This window comes from Macrobrachium nipponense, chromosome 16 (assembly GCF_015104395.2).
Source record: "Macrobrachium nipponense isolate FS-2020 chromosome 16, ASM1510439v2, whole genome shotgun sequence".
In the NCBI taxonomy this organism is placed as follows: domain Eukaryota; kingdom Metazoa; phylum Arthropoda; class Malacostraca; order Decapoda; family Palaemonidae; genus Macrobrachium; species Macrobrachium nipponense.
Genome location: NC_087209.1, coordinates 44,787,401 through 44,801,048, shown reverse-complemented (window position 1 = coordinate 44,801,048; position 13,648 = coordinate 44,787,401).

Sequence of the window (13,648 nt, the reverse complement as noted above, 5' to 3'; positions counted from 1 at the left end):
TGAAGGCCTCCGTTCTCTATACCATCTCCTCTATTCCTGTTGGCTGCCTGAGATAATAATCTCTACAAGTATCCTGTAAGGGGGTGGAGCCTCTCGATGCCAGAGATTTTAAAAGGAGGAGGCAACTGCAGCTCACCTCTCAGAAGTTCCAGAGAGGTCTCAGAAGTCTCAGATACCTCTCACCTGCAGAACACCACTTCCCCCTTTTGCTCCCCTGCTTCCTCTGGGCATCTCACACGTGTTCTTTCACCATCCATAGTGCACAGATCGATCAGAAAATGAAAACACAACCAGACCACGGATTTCCAGGTACTGTAGAGAGTAATTTCAGGTGCGGCCAGAAATTGTTTTCCAAGGCGACTTCCCCCTTCTTGGCTTAGCTTCTCACTCCCCAATTTTGGTTCAGTGTTGTTATCAATTCCCCTTGTGATGCTTGTAGTGATATTTAAACATTCTCAAGTCAATCAAGCAACATAGTATTCCTTTCTGTGTAAGCTCCCAGTCATTCTATGGCCCCTGTGAGTGAGCTTTGATATGAAATACTAAGAGAAAGTAATGTGTAACATTTCCCACGTGTCCATCACCTTAACACTGATCCATAGTTGTGAGAGGAAATTTGGGAACCCTTGGGTACGACGCTCTTATAAATAACCTACTCTGTGCAAATCATATCTCTGCGTCTGGGTCATTTCCAAGCACGTGTTCCAGTGGACCTGTAATCATCCACCTTCATTATTTCGGGACATACTCGAGTCCCCTACACCCTTAAGGTTGGAATTGCTGCTCACATATTTTATTTGTAAATATAGTTCATTTAAACTAAGTTCCAGAGTTTTACGTTAATTCCTCCCTTCAGTAATATTGGCCTTCAGCCATAGATTTCTTTTTTTTAAATAATCTCGTCCCACCATACAAGGGCATTTTAGGAGTGCCAGAAAGTCACATCCATACATTTTCACTGAGGGAACGAGACATTTATTACAATATAATATATATATATATATATATATATATATATATATATATATATATATATAAAACACATATATATATATATATAACAAAAGTAGTTGGGTTCAGTTTATGATTGATCCAAAATGCTGTAGACTCTCTTAGTTGAATCACAATGTGTCCCTCTATTGAGAGGAGGTGTATCTAGTAGGTAGTCACAACTGGTGAGACGCATCCAGGTTGAAAAGTGCACTGGTAACCAGTTTCATTTTATGCTTGTGATGGAGAATGGCTTGAGGCTGTTTCCCAAAAGTGTTACAGTTCTTAAGGACCTCCTAGCAGTGAATTACGTACCTGAAAGCTGACTGACTTTACTGGATCAAAGTCAGTGTAGAGAGGAAACATGTGGCTAGCAGCCTTATAGAAGAAATGCTGAGAACTGCAATGTAAACAAACTTTGGAGCTTCTCTTACTGATATATATATATATATATATATATATATATATATATATATATATATATATATATATATATATATATTATATATATATACATATATATATATATATATATATATATATATATATACATATATATATATATATATATATATATATATATATATATATATATATATATATATATATATATATAGTTTTAAACTGCTCGGTCCCTCAGTGAAAATGTATTTATGTGACTTTCTAGCGCTCCTAAAATGATCTGCATGGAGGGACGAGGGTCAGAACAAACATAATCTACAGCTGAAGGCGATATTACTGGAAGGTGGAATTTACATAAAACTCTGGACTTTAGTTTCAATTGACTATATTTACATTTAAACTACGTGTAGGTCCAGAAATTAGTGGAAGGTGGTTGATTGCAGGTCCACTGGAAACACATGGCTGGGAAATGACCCAGACCAAGAGATATGAATTGCACAAAGCGGGTTATTTACATGAGAGTGCCGTATCCAAGGGTTCCCAAATTTTTTTCTCACAACCAGGCCTGATATTTGTCGGCAAAGAGATTGCATTCTAGCATCAATACTAGGGCGATGGACATGTGGGAAAACGTTACACATTACTTGCTCTTAGCATACTCAAGAGGGGCATAGAATGACTGGGAGCTTATACAGAAAGGAATACTACGTTGCTTGATTAACTAGCATCACTAAGGGGAATAAATCACAACATTGAACCACAATTGGGGAGTGAGAAGCTGAGCCAAGAAGGAGGGGAAGTCGCCTTGGAAGAATGAAACGAAATACAGACAGGAGGCAAAAACGATTCACTGACTGCACTAGAAATTACTGTCACAGTACCTGGAAATTCATGGTCTTGTTGTCTTATCTGCTGCTCGATCTGTGCACTATGGATGGTAAAAGAACAAGTGTTGGATCCCCAGAGGAAGCAAGAAAGCAAAAAGGGGGGAAGTGGTGTTTTGCCAGTGAGAGGCATCTAATTTCTGAGAGAGAGCTGCTGTGGCCTTGTCCTTTTAAAATCTTGTCCCAGAGAGTCTCCACCCACATTCAGGACACCTGTGGAGATTAATTCCAAGGCAGCCAATAGGAATAGAGATGGTTTAGAGAGAATGGAGGCTTTCAGTTCAGATGGGCAACTTGAGAATATGAACTGTCTTTAGAAAAGGGTATTACTTTTACTAGGTTCTGGCTTAATATCCTGAACAACATATATATATATATATATATATATATATATATATATATATATATATATATTATATATATATATATTTAATATAGCCAAAATTGGCAGGAGACCACTAGGCAGAATAACACTAACTACATGAAAGCAAGCAGGAACGCACAGGAATTTGACATTTTGACAGCTTTATTCCGACGTTTCGCCATACCTTATTGCATCATCAGAGGATTCTACAATAGACCCAAATAAAACGATTTTTAAAACTTGTAAAAAATTACAAAAATTAAAAAAATATAGTTATCTATAAGTCACCTTAACGGAAATCAGGCTTAAAATTATAAGTTACATTAAAACACAATAAGTTACATTAAAAAACTTACAATTGAACAATAATTTACAATTAAGCAAGGATTATTGACACGGTTTTATTTAGAAAAAAAAATTAAATAAATAAAAGAAACGAGGAAAAAAAGTATAGCTTAGTTTAACCAGACCACTGAGTGACTTACAGCTCTCCTAGGGCTGGCCTGAAAGATTAGATCTTTTAACGTGGCTAGGAACCACTTGGTTACCTAGCAAAGTGACCTGCAGCTTATTGTGGGATCCGAACCACATTATATTGAGAAATTAATTCCTAATCACCAGAAATACATTCCTCTGATTCCACGTTGGCAGAACAGGGAATCGAACTCACGACTACTGACACGGTAGGTGAGCACGTTAACCACTCGTCCAACGAGGAACAGAGGAGCTAACCTGCCAGAGGAAAGGTTAGAAGTTGAACAGCTGAGGACTGGGGATTTAAAAAAGAAACAAGTTGTTTTATTTTCAACGTCTCTAAAATAAATGAATAACTATATATATATATAATATATATGTGTGTGTGTATAGGGTGTTAATCAGTACGAGTGTGTAAGCAAGTATGTATATGTATACAGGCTATTATGTATTTTGCTATATGCACATTCATGAACGTATATATGGACTAGCTTCTTTTAGAATAAACCCTTCAATTTCAATTAGACTAATCACCTGTAATGAAGGAAGTGCCCGATTCTTTTTGTTGTAATTCTGTCGTTAACTAAATTGAATGGAGATCAGTTTTACGGGGTATGAAGAGCTTCCTTAATTAATGGATTAAATGGAGGGGCAGCATTGCGAGCGAGGGAGAAATTAGTGACGTACTTCTAACTGTATTGTTTTTAAATGAGCTGGACTCTTCCAGAATTGTCATTCGTAGAAAACCTTCTGTCGACAATGAAGTATACATAACAAGTAACTTGGTCTCAGAAAGCGCATACCTTCGCCAGCCTCGAACTAGTTTGTTAGTATATGAATCACTATATTGTTCATGGGTTGAAAAGGTAAAAAATGTCAATAAATATACAGTAGTAATTTGCAAAATACCAAGATATCGATAAAAAAAACATCGTTAAAAATTGAAAATAGACAAATATCCACATTGGCAGCCAAAGCCAGATCCTTCTCCAGATCCAATTCACTTTTCTTTGCCCTGTAGTTTACCAGTCAACACTGTTTCCATAAAATCCATCAGAATGTTTTCTAGAGATCTGGTGAATAGACAGACAGACAGAAAATCAAAATCAAAAAAGAAAAATTAAACACAAAGAGAAAACAGAAATCCGTCAGACCTCTCTGGTGGTGGTAGTTTATTGAAATGTACAAGTTCATAATGCATTTTTCAATTAATTTGCTACAATTTTCTTTTAAAATATCATCAAAAATTTTCATTCTGATATATATATATATATATATATATATATATATATATATATATATATATATATATATATATATATAATATATACACGTGTATGTGTGTAAACCTTGAAATATATATATATATATATATATATATATATATATATATATATATATATATATATATATATATATATATATATATATATATATATATATATATGTTGTAACTAATAAGGAAAATGGCGTTTTAGGTCTAACGGGCGACTAAAATGACGATTAGGTCTAACTGTAGAATTTAATGTTAATTTAAGTTAAATGATTCTATTTTTGTTATAAAAAATATTTAACTTAAATACTTACAATTAAATAAAAAAAAACAAATACAAATAATTGTTGTGTGTCGCAATATTAAATAATAATGATAATCAATTTATTTTAGGCAGTCTTTTTAATATGTCAACCACACCCAAAATAATTCTTGACTACCTTATTATATTTTATTTAAAAATGAAATGACAAAAAACTAAATAACATGGAATACTATTGTATTTTAAGCAACTCCTGATGAATAATAATGATGAATAAATTCTATATTTACTTTATACAATTTTTCATCATCCTATTATAACACACTAATAATTATTATTACAAAACATTGAATGAAAAAAATTGAATCATGATATTGAAAAGGTAAATTTATTTAATTTAAAAATTTTTAAAATAATTATGTTGTATGATTTTCATGATGTGGAATAGCATGTTTAGGAATTGGTTGTTTTTTCTTTTGCCGAGAGATAGACTACAAATAACTTTCCCAGAATCAAATACAGCAGAAAACAATTATAAATAAAACATAAAAAATAAATAATTTTTTAAAGGTTTTTTTAAATTGGTAAAAAAGGAAAAAAAAATCACAAAACATAATTTTGTATTTTGTATATAATGATATTATGGAGATAAAAACATATTTTGGTATCCAAAATAGAGATTTACCGGACGAATAGATAAAGATGAAATTCTTTTTTTGTTTTTCATAAAATTCTGTAAATTCTACATCATCCCAGATTCGTTTCATTTCACTTTTCTACAATGATATTTGTTTGAACAATGATATTGATAATAAGTTATCTTTTAAAACTCAAAACGAGGTACATAAGAATGAGTGCATGCAGTGTTCCATTTAAAGGCCATGGCGCTCATGGCCGGCACTATATGCATTCCTTTGTAACAGAGGAATTTTTTTATTGGTGCCATGAGAGGGCCATTATACTTTATGCGCATCCCCCAGACATGTGATCTGCTTTTGCAAGAACGAGCACTTGGCTAGCATTAAGCAATCTCAAGCCTTAAGCCAGGAAGTGTTCAATCTCAAGCCTTGAGGGGATAATAAGAGCCTGTGTTACTCAGTGCTGGTGGGTGCTATTCCCTCCCGTTTTTCGCTCCTAGAATAACACATTCATCCGTGGTATTTTTGGAAAAGTATTTTTTAGAGATAGTATAATTACTTCTGTAAATTTATTAAATTCCTTATTCTAACCACATATATATACACTAATAAAAATAATATAATAAAAAACTATTTGAAATACAACAACAGATTTAATGTGTTTAATATCGACTTAATAGTTAAAATGCAATTTATCTTACAAAAAAAAATATATCACTTCTTTAAAAAAAATAAAATATTTATTATTTATTTATTTATTTACATATATTTCATTATTTTTAACCTCACATAATCTTTCATACTACTTCATTTAGGATCAATTTCCTTTCTAAAATATGTTTTATCTTTCATAATAACTACCATTATATACAAAATTCCTGAATTTTATATGCCTTAAAAATGGAAATGAAAACCTAATAACGGTATATTTGCAAAACCAGAAGGCAAAAAGCTAGCTAGGAGAAGGGAAAAAGAATAGTAACAAATGCATTCTGCTGCCTTTTTAGTAAAAGGTTACGACCACTGCCAATAGAAAAAAAAAACGCATCTACCAATGGGTGGCGAACAAAGCTGAACAACTACCATTACCACTCGTATATGTATAGAACCATCTGTATAGTTTATTTTCGTATGATGATTATTATTATTACTATCGAAGTAGTCAGGCTTGACTTTACAGGCTGCTAATGAAGATACAGAACACCACGATCCCCCCACTGGTCATCACTCAACTGCTCGTGATCTTATTGATGCTATTTGCATTTTTGTAATCGTAGTTGGATTATTTTGAAAATTGTATTAGTGTATGTTTTTTATTTTTGTATGAATAAAAAGATGGAACTTTATTGGTCTTTTTATTTATTTAACCTATCGTTCTTAGTTCAATTTTTTTTTAAAGAAGGAAAACATTACAAAGAAATAATGAAATGTATCCATTCCTTCTTGGGACTAATGAATTCAACATCTGAAATCGATCGTAACTCATAATTTTTTTATAAGAAAATATAACTTGTGATATGTGATGGGAAAGTTAATTTCTTTATTTCTTAAAAATGCGAGAACTATTGGTAACAAATAGATAACGGAATTCATTAAATGTCCATTTTTGCAAAACTTCGTTTCTTTTCTGACGTAAATATCCTTTTACCATGATAAATCGACAATGCTCAGTATTGTGTTTGTGGTGATGGATTGTTCTCGAGTGAGGCGGTTTGAGTGAAAACACTCTCTTAAAATACATCTATTTGACAAATTTCGGAATCTTTAAAAACCTTTCCGAAACAGCGTAGAGTGTACACGGTAGTAAAGATAAAAAATATATATACAAGTGTCGTCGTCGTCGTCGTCTTATAATACAAATGAATTTTGACATTTTTAAAAGAGTAAAAAATAAAATGAAATTTTCAAACTTTTTTTAAGTCATTTAATTTGGCACAAATGATGGTAAACTGCTCGAAGTCGTTTCTTGTCTTTAAAAAGCTGATGAAAACGGCTTAACCGTAGCTGGAGGTCTTTATTCTCTTCTCGGAGTATAGATATTTCACTCATAACTTGCTTTAATGATAATAATAGTTGAGGTTGATTATGAACTGTCGTTGTTGCCTGTATGGGTGCCGCCTGCACAGTTACTAGCGGTGATTGAGCTTGAAGGCGTGGCGGCTTATTCTTCTTCTTTATATTTTCTTCTGTAGTAGTTGTAGTTGTATTGCCTCGTTTAAAACATTGAGGAGAGAGTGGTGGTGGTGGTGGAGGTGGAGGATAACGAGCTACCAATCCTGGGGGAAGTGTCGTATTAGTGCGGAAAGATGAAACGTAGTGTGATGTTCTGCCGAGATCCAAACACGAAGGCCCATTCAAAATATGTTTTTGCGCAGGATTAATACGGACATATGTGACTACCAAACCGCCTCTGCCAGAAGGAGGAGCCACCATATCAACTTATGAGCTCTCAATGAGGCTCTAAAATGAATGTAATGAGATCTAATTAATATATAGGCGGCGGAGGAGGAGGAGGAGGGGACGGGGACTCGACGATGGGTCTCAAAGAGGTCATTATTAAACTTTTAAAATGACTTTTAGAAAGGAGAAAATTATTTTTTTTTTTCAAAACCTTTTAATAAACAGTCTATATTGAATGAAAAAAAAAAACTCGACGACGACGACGACGACGACGACGACGACGATAAGAGGTCTCAAAGATTAGGATGAAGAAAATTATTTACTTTTCAAACCTTTTAATAAATAGTCTATTGAATAAGACAGTCTCAAAGATGCCATTATTATTAAACTTTTAACAAAATGACGACTTTTAGGAGGATGAAGAAAATTATTTACTTTTCAAAACCTTTTAATAAATAGTCTATTGAATAAGACAGTCTCAAAGATGCCATTATTATTATTATTAAACTTTTAACAAAATGACGACTATTAGGAGGATGAAGAAAATTATTTACTTTTCAAAACCTTTTTAATAAATAGTCTATTGAATAAGACAGTCTCAAAGATGCCATTATTATTATTATTATTAAACTTTTAACAAAATGACGACTTTAGGAGGATGAAGAAAATTATTTACTTTTCAAAACCTTTTAATAAATAGTCTATTGAATAAGACAGTCTCAAAGATGCCATTATTATTATTATTAAACTTTTAACAAAATGACGACTATTAGGAGGATAAAGATATGTACTCTTTTGACTAAAGTTCCAGTTATTATGAAAGCTTTAAAATGACTTTTGCATGAAGAATGCTATTAACAACCCGAGAGTTATTAAACTTTTTAAATGACTTTTGATTGAAAAAATTATTTTTTCTTAATATGACGATTTTTTGAATGAAGGAACGATTTTTACTACAGTGAGGCGATTTGAGGGAAAATATTCTAAGAGTATTTTCCCTCAAATCGCCTCACTGTGTAGTAGAGTAGTTCTCGCGTGAGGCGATTTGAGGGAAAATACTACGATTTTTACTACAACACTCTACTACCTACTACTGAAAAGATAAAAAAAAAGGCACATATCTGACCCTGTATTGCCCCTGCCTAATTCAAAATGGAAAACCGCTTGCATAATGAGTATAAAAGACGAAAGTTTTAAACAGCCCGCCGCCAATTAGCGCATAAAAAAAAAAGACGAAAAAAAAGTGGTAGGAAAATATGTTCGTTTCGGAACACGACCCTCAGAACAAACCCGCACATACACACACTGGCACTCCATTAAGTGGGATGGGTCTCTTTCCCTCTCTCCCGTTACTAAGTGCCACCTGCTAAGCGTTGCAACTCCGTTAACAGGACGTAGCATTCGGGCTAGTTAGGCCACAGGGATAACTTGGTTACAATACATGCCATAGACTGCCTGGATCAACCTATGTGGAAACTTTTTATTTTATTTTATTTCATAACCATAATGATTCTGATAAACAACGATGATGATTCTTGACAACGATGATGATTCTTGCATTTTAATGATTTTTTTTTCTATTTATCAATTCATTAATTAATGTTTTTTTTAATAAGTGAGACTACTTCTTTCAGTTTTTTCTTTTACTAAATTCTTTGGAAGCTTGAAACTTCTTTCAGTTTTTTCTTTTACTAAATTCTTTGGAAGCTTGAAACTCAAGTCAATAGGGTTCAACTTCTGGAGTATTAATAATAAAATAATAATAATAATAATAATAATAGTGAATAGTGGGTGATTTATCATCATGAAACTGATATTCATAATGATTATGATAAATCGTAACGATGACGTTTGGACAAGATTGATGATACTGATGATGATATAATGCTAAAGAAAGTTAGGTAGAAATGACATGACGAAGATGATAAAATAATTCTAACGATAATGATGTTGATGATAATGATGGAGATTACAAAAGAAAAAAGAAATGACGAGGGTGATACAAATGATAATGACAGCAAGCATACGACCATTAACATACACGAATGCCGGTCATTCGTACTATATATATTCACAAGGGAAATTCCTCTTAAAATAATTATTAAAAAACGAGAGAAATATGCCGCTGCATTCCATAATCCATTAGTGTGTCGTGGGACTGCTGTCAAATGGGATAAGAACTCATTTATAACGAAGCGTCCGCTAGCGGCAAAAAACTTGGCGCACATAAACAAAGAGCTTGCTTCCTCATATACTATTCAGGATCATTAGCACACCAAGAATAAGATAATTCAGGCGCCACTCGCCACTACACGTTTGTATGTATCGATCAATTCGCCCCCTTTCTCTCTATTTGCCTTTCTTTCAATCTACTTGCCTTTCTCTCGATCTACTTGTCTCTCTCTCTATTCGCCTTTTCTCTCATAAACCGCTTTATTTCTACCATTGGTATTCATTTCCGTTAAAAATACTCAATATGATCGTTTCATTCTCATAAAAGATTGTCATGATAATTGCTATGATCGTCATTTGTTATTCTATTGTTTGCGAATTTTTTTGTGCGACCTTTTTAGTTTTTTATTCTTCAGATTTATATTCTGTTCCAATTGAATTCAACACAATTCACTGTTACACGTTTGTTTATTTGTATATCTATTTATTTATTTATTTTGCGGCTTATTTGATTTTTATTTAGCTCCCCTTACAATTGACATCTGATGCATCAAATTCTCGAAATTGCTTCGTTACTCACAGTTCTCTCTCTCTCAAAATAAAATTATATTTTCTTGTGAGAACTGAATCCATCTGTTGCGTGTGCCACGTCGTTTAAAAGAACCACTCACACACACGTGTATGAGACCATATATATATATTGGCATTAATATATATTTCTACCTCACACCGGGAACGAACCTGGGTCTCCAGAATGACAGGCCAAGGCGGTACCAACTGACCTAACAAAGATCTCGGAAGGTCGGTCGGTATCGCCTTGGCCTGCCTGTCAATCGGGAGGCCGAAGTTAGTTCCCGAAGTGAGTCGATTTTTTTTTTTTTTTTTTACTTATTTTAATCATTTTTTGGCCTGTTTATTTTACGTTTTGTGCTTTTAAAGGTGTCCTTTTAGTTGTTCTTTTTAATTTTGTAATCATTGTGCAACTTTTATTTTTAAATTCTAAATACTTAGCTTTATTGTAATTTATCTTATGTTATCTAGTTTGTACAGCCCCCGAAAATGTCATGAAATCATTACGAAACGTATATATATAGAGAGAGAGAGAGCCTTGTTTCCTTTCCGTATGCCTTCCATTAGTTCCCTTTTCATTTTGTCTGAGCACCGTCGCAAGAGTAATTGGAAAGCCACCAATTCACAAGAGTACATTTACAAATTATGCAACACAGAGCAATAGCAATTTTGGAATCTGCATTCGTCGCTTTTAGCAATGCTTTAATTTTAAATCACACGAGCAAGAACAGGTGGTGTTGGAGGCGGGGTTTTATGATGTAAGTAAACCATGCAGGACACAGTCAATATTGCCACAATGCCTCAATTTAGGAGGCGCAGTTGAAGGAGGAATGCAGACCCAGACACCGACTGCAGCTCTTGTTTGGTATAAAGAAGCAGGAACGCAAACAGAGGAGTTTGTAGCTAAGCAAAACATCGAAACTCAAGACCTACAAACAAGGAAATAAAACTACAGGCGCCGGTAACTTCTTGTAGGATAATATCAAATCAGAAGTTCCTGCTGACCTACGAGGGGTTTGAGGCATTTTTAAATAGTGCTATCTTCAATTACGGCAGTGACAGTAATGAAATCGAAAAATTTATAGTCGTAGAAAAACGGAAAAAAAGCGCAACTCTATGGAGTTCAAGTACCATATTTGACTTTACGAAAAAAAAAAAGCAGAGAGTGTCGATCGTTTAGCAATAGGGAACGACGAAGGAAAAACGGAATATTATCAGTTTTAGGAACAGGATAACAAAAATAAGTGACATCTTAAACGGTGACCAGGCGAGCTGGAATCGTTCCCAATAGAAATAGGTAATGTGGGCCAGTCTACGGAAAGCTCTGCCATGCCAGCTGGTCCGATGGAAATAACAAAAACACAATCATTGCCAGGCGAGCTGGAATCGTCGTTCCTGGGAATCTTTCCATTAGATTTTACCCAATTTCCAGTGGAAATAAGCCCACAATCAGTTCCAGGGAAGGTAGCGAACACTCCAGGACCGATAGAAATAGACAATATGGGCCAGTCTACGGAAAGCTCTGCCATGCCAGCTGGTCCGATGGAAATAACAAAAACACAATCATTGCCAGGCGGGCTGGAATCGTCGTTCATGGGAATCTTTCCATTAGATTTTACCCAATTTCCAGTGGAAATAAGCCCACAATCAGTTCCAGGGAAGGTAGCGAACACTCCAGGACCGATAGAAATAGACAATATGGGCCAGTCTACGGAAAGCTCTGCCATGCCAGCTGGTCCGGTGGAAATAGCAAAAACACAATCATTGCTAGGCGAGCTGGAATCGTCGTTCATGGGAATCTTTCCATTAGATTTTACCCAATTTCCAGTGGAAATAAGCCCACAATCAGTTCCAGGGAAGGTAGCGAACACTCCAGGACCGATAGAAATAGACAATATGGGCCAGTCTACGGAAAGCTCTGCCATGCCAGCTGGTCCGGTGGAAATAGCAAAAACACCACCATTGCTAGGCGAGCTGGAATCGTCGTTCATGGGAATCTTTCCATTAGATTTTACCCAATTTCCAGTGGAAATAAGCCCACAATCAGTTCCAGGGAAGGTAGCGAACACTCCAGGACCGATAGAAATAGACAATATGGGCCAGTCTACGGAAAGCTCTGCCATGCCAGCTGGTCCGGAAATAGCAAACACAATCATTGCTAGGCGAGCTGGAATCGTCGTTCATGGGAATCTTTCCACGATTTTACCCAATTTCCAGTGGAAATAAAGCCCACAATCAGTTCCAGGAGGTAGCGAACACTCCAGACCGATAGAAATAGACAATATGGGCCAGTCTAACGGGAAAGCTGCCATGCCAGCTGGTCCGGTGGAAATAGCAAAAACACCACCATTGCTAGGCGAGCTGGAATCGTCGTTCATGGGAATCTTTCCATTAGATTTTACCCAATTTCCAGTGGGAAAAGGCATACAACCAGTTCCAGGGGAGGTAGCGAACACTCCAGGACCGATAGAAATAGACAATATGGGCCAGTCTACGGAAAGCTCTGCCATGCCAGCTGGTCCGGTGGAAATAGCAAAAACACCACCATTGCTAGGCGAGCTGGAATCGTCGTTCATGGGAATCTTTCCATTAGATTTTACCCAATTTCCAGGGGTGGGAAAATGGACATATCAACCAGTCCAGAAATAGAGACCATTCCAGGACGATAGAAATAGACAATATGGGCAGTTCCACGGAAAGCTCTGCCATGCCAGCTGGTCCGGTGGAAATAGCAAAAACACAATCATTGCTAGGTGAGCTGGAATCGTCCCTAGAAATTGAAACAGTGGGGGAAATTGAAAACTTTCCATTAGATTTTACCCAATTTCCAGTGAAAATAGACACACAACCAGTTCCAGGGAAGGCAGAGAACACTCCGGGACCGATAGAAATGGAAAAGAATGCCCCGAGGCCAGTAAAAAAAAGGTTCAGTAAAATATTAATCCCAAAAAAAAGACAATATTTATGTAAAACTGTTGGTATGGGTAAACATCAGAAACGAAAAGATATAAAAATGAAAATAAAATTATCAAAAAATGCCATGGAGTTACGGGGTAACAACAACACTAGAACATATGATACCTATTTTGATAATACTGAAGATAATTACAATATCATTAAAGTTAATGATATTTTTAATAATGAAAATATGACATACTTATAATATTTAAATTATAAAACAATCTATTGTAAATAAATCATGCCCGATAGTGTCGTGTG